Below are 13,231 nucleotides of genomic sequence, written 5' to 3'. Positions count from 1 at the left end.
GTGTCCGGGTACAAGCTCACTGAACTGTTTTCTAAACAAGTTTATATATAGCCTCCATAACTTCTCTTTGACAAGTTTAAATAGATAAAAAGCCTGAAACCTTTTATGAAAAAGTGTTTCCAGTACCCAGATCTGAACTATGGATCTTCACATTAGGCCCAACACCTGTTGTTTGCTTGAATACAGACTGCTAACAGATCCAGATCACCCCGCAGCAGCGATTTTTCCATTTTCTCATTTAGCATTTCTCAATCTGTCACGTGCAAGCCAATAAAATTTATTTTCTTTCAGACCACTGATAAATGAAGTTTAAGAACAAGGCCAGAGAACAATTCCCACAGAAACACATAAATACTTATCAAAGATACTCCATTTACAGCAATGTCCCACAGCCTATCAGTTACCCTAATTTTAAGTAATTAAAATACAGCATTGAAGTAATGTTGTGTTAGTTTCTAAGTACAGTGTGTGCTGGACCTATTGCTTGAAAAAAGCCTTGCTACCGCAATGCATTTGGCTTGGTTAGATAAATTATTATCAAGTCGGAAGGCCGTGATTCAAACCCTCATTGACTGCCAGTAATCATACCACACAGCCATAAATCATTATTAACTGATCATCCTATCAACCTCACTATGATTATATTGCACAGCAACCACCATCACCCACAGCTACAGCAGCCTGTTTAGTTAAGTACTGGGACAACTCTGCCCTTCATCAGGTTTCTGGGGCTTCCCAGGTTTATTGACATTCAGGGTAAATGGGCTACACACTCATTAGCCTGCTCTTTTAGACTCTTAAGATCAATCTGAAGGAAACGGATGAACCTTTGGGAAATCCATGGTACTAAGGCAAGCATTTGAAAGGAGCATTGATGTTGATGCATCTGCTGGGAAGCACCTCTGTTAACACTGACCTGCAGGCTCCTGTCAGAGGAGCTCCTGCACAGCTGTAGCTGTTACGGCATACACTGAACTCCTGGAGCTTTCCAGAACTTGCTGAGGACTCCTCATATGGGGTTAAAAGTTTGTGTAAAGCATCTCACACCATTAGCACATGATTTCACTGATGTTCTAATTCTCTGCATACAAATCTCTAAGCCTTGAATTAACCATAGTCCAAATTTTGCAATTTTATTTTTGTTTAAATATTTTCACAGTAAAATCCTAACCTGAAGCACTAATGGGGGGGTGGGGGGGAAGTACTTTCTTTATGAACAGTACTCTTTAAATACCTATTCATATTTTACCTGCAGGCAAGAGATTCTCCAGATTAATTTTTTTGCCTATAATATGATGCATGTAAACAGATGTGCAGAGAATTCCTGGAATGGAGACAGAAGTGGGCAGAGAGCTGTAGTAACAACATTAGCTGGCAAAAATTGTCCCCAGGAGGCTGAGAAAGATTAGCACTTTAACTGTATGACTAGAATACAGATATGTCTAGCTCTCACAGAAATGGCTTAGGAATTGCATTTAAGCAATTGTTCTGAATCTCAGAACAAATAAAAGTCTTGGGTTAGACAATTCACTGAGAATGGTTTCACTACTCCAGTAGGGTTTTCTTTTTTTTAAACATCCTACCAGCTGAAATAAAAGCAAATTTGTAAATCAAATGTTAAAGCTCAATACTAAACACAAAAAATCCAGTGCTCAAAACTAGGAAATCCTGATCTTTAAAAGTAAATATTTGTACATCTTTTTTCTGCAAGTATCTTATGAGCTGTCTTAAAACCCTATTTTGTAACAGAGTGCTCAGATCCTGTATAGTACAGGTCATTTAAATAGGAGGAAGATCAAGCTTAAAATGCTGCTGCAATTTCCAGCCCCAAGACAAACTGAACCTAGAGAAGAGTCAGCACCTCATGAAAAGCTCTTTGTCACATATGAGAAAGTGATCTCACTGCTGGGAACCACTCTGTGCTTTCCCGGGTATTTATACTCAAGAGGATGGCACAGAGCAGGGCCATGAAGGTGGCACATGATCAATGCTGCTGCTTTTAAACTGGATTGCTCCCTCTTTCTAAAAAGTGTAGCACCCTGCTTATCCCACAGGAGAGAAAATAACTGAGTAAGCCACAGGAGGTGATGAATATAGTCACCATCCCCTGAGAGCTTCACAGTCTTCGCTTGCTTAGCACAGCAAGGAGAAAAGCTCTTGTCAGCTAGAACCAGCAAATGTCACCTCACGTCTTCCCCTCACAGCCCTGCAGCTTAAATGAGAAACCAACCAGCAGAGGCCACCCACATGGCAAGTGAGAGCATATGTCCAAGGTGGTTTTCCTCTGCCACTTCAACTCCTGTGGCATACGGGGACTCCCAGAGCAGACATCTTCAAGGGTGGTAAAGGAGCCAGAATCTACCTGACACCACCAGTGTGGTTTTAGCCTTGCAAAAGCTGTGTGGCTTTACATGGGGATATCACCAAAGACCCCAAAAAAAGCACAAAGTGCTTTTTTGAGCTTCCTCAGGTTAGTCCCTCTCACAGTAACTTCCATATGATTTGCTGATGGTTCCTTCTCTTTGCCATGCAAACAGCAAAGGGACACCTTCTCCTTTCTCCAGCAATTTCTATTAAATACCCTCACTGATCAGACAGACAGAAGTAAAGTCCTCAAAACCACATTTGGTGCCTCTTGAAGACCACAGGGGCTGTGCCAGATGTCTCTGGTCAGGACATGGTTCCCAAAACCACTGTTTGATGGCACCATGGTAGACAAAGACTTTGAAATGGATGTATCAGGGAATTCACAGGAAATTCACATTTTTTTCAACTAACTTACTTTCCATTTTTGTTTAAAATTCTATAAAATAAAGAAAAAAACCCAAAAAAGACCACAATGCCCCTCTTCCCCCAATCAAAACCCAAAAAAAACATATTGTAGCAGCCTATTTCAAATTTAAGTGTCCTCCCAGCAACTGCACAGAGGGAAATCTTAGAAACTTGTCATCAGCCAAGAGCTACCAGGGTACCCTGAGGAGGAGCTGCCAATTCTTCTGTTAATGGCCATGACCTCAGGCTGCCTTCAATGCTCAAGGTGGGCTTTTGCAGTAGGACTGATGCCACACTTAACAGCTCAGCAGGATGTATTAAATTACTGCTGAAACATGAAGTTTGAAAGATAAATTAACAAAGAAGAAAACTGAGTTCTGACCCGTTAGCTTGATGTTTATTTATTTGTAGCTCGGTATTTCTAAAACCAGTGTAATTTCTATGTTAGTGTAGAAATTGTTACACCTAATGGGAATCCTGGGAGACTGCTGGCTGCCTCCATGAGCCATTGCAACACCTACAGTCAGTATGGTTTGTAGGGTGAAATAAATAAAACCAATGCAAGCATTAAGGGTGATTTATAAAAAATTCAGCCGTGTTACTTTCAGCTAGAAGTGAAAACATACATCTTTGCAGCTCACACCATGGCCAAGTTCTTGTCTCTCTGATACAAAGAAGTCTGCAAAATCTAACACCAACAGGAGCTTCACCACTAGATGGCCAGCAAGTTCTGCTGAACGTGATCTGCACTGCGTGAGATGTGGATCATAACAAACCTGGTTGCAGGATTATTTTTCCTTTCTATGAATGCTGCCCATGACTTCCCATGTTCGGTGTGGACAGTGAACAGCCCTTGGCACAGGCAGCAACACTGTTAAAAACCACATGTAATGGGTAAATTTATACTGATCCTGTATTTTCTGAGCAATACTCTGAGCAGGGCTGCCTGGGGAACAGTGTGTTTATTAAAGCCTTGAACTGTGCTCAGTCTCGTTCGTGACACACCCCGAGTGCCTGCACACTGGCTGCTCCCCACTCACAGTGCGCTCAAATGCACTCACCCTGTGGCAAACACCCAGGGCTACCTTTGGCCACCCAAGCACGAGCTTCTGGGTGCTGCTGGCATCCCAGTGGGAAGCCAAGGGCCGGCTGACATGGCCAGCGAGGAGCGAGGGACGTGCACCAAGCCACGCTTCACTCTTTGTCTACAAACCCAAACAGTGTCCTAGTGTTGCATCCTTATCCTTGTGGATGAGGATTTTTACCATTTTTACTCCTGCTTGGCCCCTCCACTATGAGCTCAGACTCTTTGGCAACACATCCTGCCTGCCTCCAAAGTCCTCATGGAAAACACATTGATCCAGGGCTAACAGGTCAAACCAGCTTGTACCCAACATCCCTGTCACCTTACCTAAGTCTCTTCTGTACAGCAATCAGGCTGCATTACCTTCTTCTCCAGCTGGCTCTGTAGTTAATTGAGACTTCTCATTGCACCCCAATAACAGTCTGTGGCTGCTAAAAGCAGATGCTCTCTTCCCTTTGGGGTGGGACCCAGGATGTGTCAGCCATGTCCCCTCCACTCTGGCTGCCACGGGAAGAAGAACCAGATGGGGCTCAGGCCCGAGCAGCATCTGCTCAGCCTGGATGAGGGGCTCAGCAGGCCAGCCCGTGTAACACCAGCTGTGGTCCTCCTGTGCTCCTCAGCCCCTGGGCTCTGAGCACAGGATTTGGCTGAGATGGCACATCAGGACAGTCCCACTCTAGCTGCTTTCTGTTGTGTTGACACCAGCACTTGCCTGATTCTGCAGCAAGCCAGTGCAGGACCCACAGTAATGAGAAGAAAATTCTGCCAAAAAAAATCTGAGAAGCTCTCGGTAGCCTGACTCCCTAAGTAGGAGAGTGTGTCAAGTACCTGCACTGACACATGGCAGAGGATGGGAACCTGTGGCCATGGTTTAGGGGAGTGTCACCACCCCTTTTAGTGGCAACCAGCTGTGATTACCACAGCTTCCATGTAAATTTAGAATATGTGTGAAGAAATCAAGAACATGGACATAAGCAATTGACATCAGGAACAACTGGAAAATCCAGCTTTTGTTCCACAGGAAAGTTGCTTCTTGTAATATTTGAGTATAAAACACACAGAAAAATAACCACATAAACAGATAAGCTGAAAACAAAAACTGGGAGATATGACCATGTGGAATAACTATGAGTTGATGATGTGCTTTGGCGATACATGACAGAAGCAGTCATATCCCACCCTCAGCTCAATTTTGGACATTCAGATATTTACAGGTTTTATGTTTTTAAGGGAAAAATATGTCACTATACAATACTCAAATATTCAAACAATGTATAAATTTAGCAATGTGAATCTTCACTTTATGAGACATGCAAAGCTTCTGGATCAGCCTGTAAATTATAGTAATTAAAAGCGCAGGCAAATTAAATAAAAGTAGAAAACTAGAGTACTACATGCCTGCATTCAGATGGTAATGAGCAGTTGAAGAAAATCCTTGGATCTCTAGCATTTGTTCAGTGTTCAAAGGGAACCAGGGCTGAAGAAAGAAGCATCATGGGTTTTGGCTGCTTAACATTTATAGAAGCTAGAGCTGTTAAGTGACTAACTATAGACATAATGTTGTTAAATCCCAGCCTTTGGATTCAGTGTGGGATGGCACCGCCTGGGCACACTGAACAGCAGGCTCACACACCTCCACAGCAGCTGTCAGTCCTCCTCGGGTTCTCAGGGCAGCTGCCCACCAAGAGCCCTCAGAAGCAGGGATGACCACAGTCCCAGCACCTTTACTTGGCTCCTCTGGCACTTTTCTGAATGAACACACCCACAGCAGCACAGCACTCATTCGTGGAGCTGATGGCACTTAAGACAAAGTATCTCCTATTAAGACTCTAAGTTTCACAGACTAACAGACATGTGAGTACTCTGGGCCTTTTTGAAAAGCAGCTTTGAATCACATTTCCCAGATTCCAACTCTCAATTACTTTATTTTGTAGCACCTTTTCACATAATACAATTTCATTTTCTGGTAGGCCATGTAATATATTATTATCCCACTGAGGACAGTGGTAACACTACACCACGAAGAAATATGTTATGGATATTATTTCTCATTACAATCTATAAACCTCCTTCTAGTAGTCAGATGCCAAAATCCTACTATACAAAAAAATAGTAGGTTTTTTTGCTATAAAATGCTTAAATATCAGTGCCATCTCCTGATAAAAATCTTCACTCAAATATTTATCTAAAAAAATTACAAAGTTGCTTCTGTTCTCTGTTCATAAACAGATGCACATGCATATATACACATGTATTTTTTCTCCTCTTTGATTCTTAGATCCTATTTAATGTTTCATGAAAGGCAAACAGCTGCCTTAGGAATGTTAGACATTAAAACATATCAAGCAGTACTTAAGGCAATCATAAAAGGAAAATACGTGCTACTCTTTCATTAGCAGCAGTTACTTCAATCACTGTACTTTAAGGTGATGTTATACTTGAAATTATACTTTTTGTCAAGAAAGAAAGGAGGAATTTGGCAGCATACACAAACAGCACACACATGAAATGGGAAAATTACATGGATAAACAAGACAGAGATAAAAGAAGATTTGAATACATTTGGTTCAGAAAGTGCTTGAGCTGGAGCTGGAGTGAAGCTGCACAAGGAGGAGATGGGTGGATGGCAGTAGGAGCACAGAAGTTTCTCCTGTTATGCTCTGAACTAGATGTCCACCCTGGCTGCTGCCAGAGGCAGTGCCCAGGCAAAGAACATCCTCTGCTCCAGCTCCATAGGACCATTCCCACCCATGCTGTTATATTCCTGACCTGGGCAGTCAGCAAACAAAACACCCTGCACATCTTTTACTTTATCTGCAGCATTTACTGTTGAGACCAGATAAAGGTCCTTGAACTGCTGAGCTGCCTTGCAAAACCTGAGTGTGCCACAACATTGCTCTGGCTAGGGTGGAAGTGGAAGCACAATTACAAACTTCTGGCAAAAGGAAAGAACTTTTGCGCCTACTAAGAAAAGCACTAAGGTAAACCACGGCACACCTTACCAAAACTATTCATCACCTCTGTAATCAGGTGCATTAAGCTGAGACATGAGACATTTGTTTGATCTTTCTGATCTATATTCGTGCTGTGGGACCCAGGAGCATTTTCCAGCTCTTAGGATTGGGTGTTCTGAGGTGCATTCCAGCTCCACAGTGGGCTGAGACCCAAATACACACCCTATTCTCCTCTTTCATGCTGCTTTTCTCTTCTGGCTTTCTAAGGAAAGGAAACTGAGCCAGAAAGTATCTCTGACATGCACCAGCACACTCCCCAGATCTGGTGACTGGAGGACTGTAAAGCACTTCTGACAGAGAAAACCCACAAATCAAATCTATGATGAGCTCTGAAAAGTCATAGGAAAAAAACCCACCAAAACTTTTCCATCTATTTTACACTTAGTAACAGACAAAGCTTTACCCTAGAGAGCTATCCTGTAAAAAAGCAAAGGAATGACATGATAACTACCTTGCACCTGGGCATTGCCTACATTACTAAAATGTTTCTTCCTGCTTTTGAGAAAATTCATGGCTGTATGGTAACTTGCACTACTACATCCAGCAGCAGCCAAACCTGGGCAACAGCAACTCCCACATCAGCCCTACTGAATTACTGAGATGCTCCTTAACAAGGACGAATTTCATGTTTCTCCTAGCATGCCAGAGCATACAGAGTTTGTTTCTACCTGCAAAGGTTTTAGAAACATTTGGCAGGAAGGCTGTTATGTTTTACACACAGAATTAACACTTTCAGTAATATTAAACATAATTCTGTTTCACTGCTCTACCTTTCTCTTGGTTTGGACAGATGGACTCATATTAAGTGAGACACTTGTCCTTAGATTTTCTCAGAGATCCTGAGGTGACACATGACAGAAGTTTACATATGTTTAAAAGTATTTTTCTAAAATGTGCATGTTATGGAGGGGTCAATATGCAATACTGACCCTTCCAGCTCATCAGGATGGTTGAACAGAATGCAAAGACTGCTCTGGATGTCAAAGCTCACGTTAACACCTCTTTTTTAACATGGTGTATTATCACGGAGTAAAGACTAACAGAAAAACTCATCTGTGGAGGTAACTATAGATTTTCTGCTGAGCCAGGTTCTTCAGAGGTGGAGCTAGTTGTTCACAGTCTTGTCCTGTTTAAGGATGAAAATGTTTGAAGACAGAAAAAAAATAAACCAAAAACCCAGCAAAACTTTTCTGGGCAATGAGTTCCAGTGCTCAGCCATGCTCATATTCTAAAGAGAGTTTCTAATGAATACTTGTTTTTTCTAAATAGCTCCTACAAGGTGTCATAAACACATGTATCGGCACATTATAATGGGAGACTACTAAGTGACCATGAGCTAACATAAACCTTCACTTCTCTTAGAAAAACCTCCAAAATTAGCTTACTTTGTTTTAGGCTGATGTTTTTTTCTCAATAGGAGTGAAAATTCATGAAAAAAAGGAAATCTCAAGCAGTGGGGAAACATATCTTCACAATGAACTTGCAAGTGGACTAAAGTGCATGGGCAAGGGTCTGTTCTTTGGAGCTTAAGACAAAGCATTTCATATCTTCCTGAAAGCAGGAATAATTCCTGAAATCCTGTGTTCCACACAGGTTTGATGCATGCTAGTTCAGGCCTGGGAGCTGAACCTGGGAGCTGGTCTAGCAGAGAAAAAGCATCTTATTTCATCCCCTCCTTTCAGAGCTGGCAGAACAGCAGTGATCATTCACAGGATCTCCAGCCCCACTAACTCTCCCTCCAGACAGAGGCTGCATCAATGCCAAGTCTGTTCGCTCTTTCTTTCTTGTTTTCTTCTAAACAGAGCAGAAAATTGGGTAAGCAAGCACCTACAGCTCAGCTCTGAGATCATAGGGTGCTGCTTTTTACCTCTCCTGTTGCTGATTCATACCTTTTCTTCACACTTTTCTGGCAACACGTATTACAAACAAGCTTTGTCAATACTGGTAATCTCAGCAGAAAATTATTTAAAAAGGGAAATAAAAACAACTCTGTCGCAGACATAGGATGAGCTGAAATGTTCATCATGGAAATAAGATGAATTGTACATAGATAAATGTCTTTCACCTTTGTTCTGCTTATTTGTTCAAATAGCACAGACCTTTCACTTTCCAGTGCAGGACTCTCTGAATATTCTACCTTGCTCTCCAGATTTCACTTTCTTCTACTATCTCTAATTGTGATTCTTCACACTGTACAACATAGTAGTCAGTCCCAGTGACTGTACAATGACAATTCTTGCCTGTGCATCCACCTCCTCTTGTTGGTCAGAGTAACAAATGCAGTGGTGATTAAAAATTCTCTGTTCTGTATCTTTAGCTGACAAAATTGCCACTAGCATCTTGCCAAGTCAGTGATATTAAATGAGGACATTGTTTCCATTGGGACTGAAGATCATGTGAATGACCTTTACTTTCCTCCTGTTCAGAAGGGTTATAACTGATAAGTTAAATATTTGATTACCCTAGATACCTATGTGAAATGCAATTATGGGTGGTCATCTGTCATACTCTGTGTCATCAAGCAGATTTTGTTAACTACTAAATGGTTGACCACACTGAAGTGTACATTTTGATGTTTATATATGTATATTTATATAAAGACAGCCTGCCACCCCCAACAGAAAGCCATCTCAGAAGACAAGATTTTTTTATGCCCCACAGCCCTTTACAAGCTCCTGTGTGAGAGTATATATTGCCAAGTATTCATCTATAACTAAGACAATATAACTACCATACCAATTTGATCTGTCCAGGAAAAAAGGGACTAAATAATTTCATTGATTTGGGGGGGAAAAAAGTTACTGAGTGCAAGATCATACCTCAGAGATTTGAGTTTCTCTTCCTAAGATACTTTCTAATAAATTTATTCTGAGATTTATAGTTTTGCTTGTTTTGTTCTTCCAGAGCACCTTCCCGTACTGAAAGACATTTTTAATAAAACAACAAGAGAAAAACACCCTATAAATCTAAACTGTACCACTCAAGGACTCTACAGATTGTGTTAGTAAGCATTTAATTAACAAGGAATCCTGATGTATTCATTTTACACAAGTGAGCTTTTCTGTTCAGTATGCTACCTTGTACCTGGCTTTACAGCCGTTCATATGAATGATGTACTCCTTCATTTGGATTATGAGATCCTTGCCACACCTTCATGGCTGTTTTGTGTTTGCAAAACAAAGTAGAGTGAGGTCCCAGTACATGAACAGAACTACTGCAATATGAAGAAAACCTACTACCTCTCCTTGCATCTGTGGTTTTCCACACTTATTTATAGCAATACTCTCACCTGAAGCAAGGTTCTGGGCTTCACCAGGCCGGCCTCTCATAGGATTTTCCCAAATACTGTCACTTCTTTTCTCTTCCTTAATTTCTCTCTTCTTCCCCCATTCCTGCTGCAAATTCCCCAGATGGGAACTGTCTCTAGAGAATCACAGGGCCAGGTTTTGTCATAGTTGACAGAGGTAGAAATTTACACAGTTGTAGTTTCTGTATTTGAGAGTATTTGGAAGATTTCTGGTGGCTTAATCTGTACCCTGGATGGAAAGTGTTCCTGAGAGCTGCAGAAACCACTCAGACATACAACTTCTGAGAAAGGGGAACTCATGACTACCATCTATGAGCTGGAAGAGTTACTGCATCTTTTTACTGGCCTTGCACAGACCTGTTGCATCATGTGGGCAATATTCCTTTTCTTCTCTCTATTACTAAAATCAACCCAAATTCCACTCAGCAAAGTCAGTCTGTGGCAAGTAGATTTTTTCCACTTGTAATTTATGCAGCAGAGCACTAATGTACTTTTCACACATATCAAAAAGCCAAATTTCAACAATTCCTTGTTTATAATTACACTAGCTCAGCAGCCACAATGACATCCAGCTTGTACACAGGCCTCAAAGTCTGGCAAAGCTCCCATTCTCTTCAGGGGAGTCAAACATTGGACTTCCCAACAGAAGGAGGAAACCACAGTATTGTTTTCATGAACTGGTCCTCTTAATGCTTCCTCAACAAGGCAGAATTGCATTCAGACTCAAGTCTCATGACCAAGGCAAGGTTTGATTAAGACAAAAATTTCTTCTGTAAGCAGGCATATGACCATAGTTTACATCCTGTACTAGGAAATACATCTTTAACACATCTGCTTGTCACAGAAATTGTTCCAGTTGTACTCAGAGTACAAAATCTATTTTCCCTGATAAATGCACCATAACACTTTTCCAAGAGCCTCGGTTAGGCTGGTAGCCAAGAAACCCCACTCCTCTGGGCTTCACTGGGTCAAGGTAACTTCATGGACTTGCTCTCATGGTCATCCACTTGAAAAACTAGATGGCCCTCACTGTGGCTATTCCCTGGTCAGGGAAAACTACCAACATCTTTAGGATGACAATAACCTTCTTTAGAAAAGCAAGAACAAAATCCTGATGGCTTTCTGCCATCAAAATAAACCTCAAGATTTCACTCCGCGCATGCTCCACCTCTGCTAAAGCAAAAACTGAACTGAGGACTTGGGTGTTTATATTCACTATTACTTTTTATGTGAATTTATGCAGGGATTTAAACTGGGTAAGATTTAAATGAAGTTGCCTCTTCAGGTTTTTTGAAATGTAACATTATGCCTTCTGCTGGCAAGGAATGTTTCCCCACTGGTAAAAGGACATATGTCTTCCCCTTGGGATGTCAAGTATTCAACTATTTGAGAGAAATTATTCTGCTATTTCCAACAGACATTTCATGTTCTTTTTAGGAAAGGATAAAAACATACAAAGTTGAACAAGCTTTGCAGCCATCAGATTTTTTACCTGGCCCTTCTCTACACACCAGCAACAGTGAAAAAATTCCATGCTTGCAGGTTTTATGAAATCTATTTTATTTCACTTCATCCCACAAGAATTATTTAGGTTAATCACTTGGTAACTATGCTGCCCAACAAAAGAAAGAGAATTCACAGTCATATAGTGCAGTAGTTAAATGAACATTCTTTAACAGGAGGTTAAATAGCCACCCTTTTTCAGGTTAGCCAACTTTTTCCTTTGATTTGAAATTGTCCCAGGGACAAGGGAAGGAACCAAATTTCCATACATGCAGAAAAATCATCCTGTCACCAGCAGAATTTCTTGCAGACACCTTAGTAATGGAGATCAGACATCCTTCACCCACCTTGCCCTATTCAGTGTTACATAATACTTCCATGGCCTCGTTACCAACACTTGATGAATTTATTATTTACGCTACCGTCATTATAATTTATTTTCACACCTGGAAGCACACTCACATTACAAAGGAAACCTTGCAAAGAAGCAAAGAGAATCTGCTCTCTTGGAAGCTGTCACATCCCTCTCAACTGCATCTCCTACAATGCTGAGAATCAAGGGATGGTAACAATGGGACACTCCATTCACCTTGCTAATTTATGCCTGCTGTTCATTAGCAGAGGTCGACACATCTGAGTGGCAGGAAGGCAGGGCTCTGAATTTCAAGTATCTTAACTGTGCAGTCAGCAGAACTGGTCTAGGACCCAGTGGTCCCTTGTTTGCCATAGTCTTCCTGCATATATTAGCCCAAAGCCAGTTGTGCTGACCCAGGATGCAATTAATTCATCTCTGGAATTCCTATTGCGTCCCTGAAAACATTTATTCTCCCAAATCTTCACCAACAGGACATTTGGCTTAATAACTTAAATCCACATCAGGACTCATTTAGTCCTATTTTTAAAATTTCCATTTTGGAGAAAAAACCCCAAGAAAATAGCTACACCCACTTCTAGATATTTTCCCCTTCCTAATCTGTTAAAATCTCTGCCTGTTTACTATATGAGACTTGCCAAACAGTATCAGTCACCAAATAAAGCATCAGCTAGTGCTGCCAATATAGTAATTAAGAACAACTAGCGTGCTTACACTCAAGCTTTTATGGGAGAAATCGGAGTCTGTTAAAATCTAGCAAAACTCAACTCTGCACATATGTTGTTTTGCTTTGTTTTGTTAAATGGGATGGAACATACCAGAACTTTAAAGATCAAAAAACACCCATAATTTCCTAAAACATTTGGAGCCTTCACATGCAGTAAAAAGGGATAATTATCAAAGCATTTTGCTGTCACAATTGTTCATTTGAAAGAGGCACGGGAAAAAAACAACCAAATCTAAATCCAAAACTCCCAGCATAACAGAACGGTAACTGCAGTAAATAAGAGGAAGTGTTAGACAGATGGAGGGGGGCATCAGAGTGGCATTCAGCACAGCATCAGATGAGACAGCAATGGCCATCACAAGCAACTGCCTCAGTCAGACCAGCCAGACACATCACCCTGGCCATGGGGTGCTCACAGCCCACGAGCCCCATGGAGCCACCTCCACTCTGG

General features: G+C 41.3%; 1 protein-coding gene across 5 annotated transcripts in view; it reads right to left on the bottom strand.

The window, feature by feature from the left end:
• The window catches only part of KLF12 (KLF transcription factor 12), a 241,373-nt gene that overhangs the window by 25,441 nt on the left and 202,701 nt on the right, over positions 1–13,231 (bottom strand). The gene's annotated exons all lie outside the window — the stretch shown is intronic.

Source organism: Zonotrichia leucophrys, chromosome 1, assembly GCF_028769735.1.
Source record: "Zonotrichia leucophrys gambelii isolate GWCS_2022_RI chromosome 1, RI_Zleu_2.0, whole genome shotgun sequence".
NCBI lineage: Eukaryota > Metazoa > Chordata > Aves > Passeriformes > Passerellidae > Zonotrichia > Zonotrichia leucophrys.
This window is presented reverse-complemented; position numbering and strand designations above follow the sequence as displayed.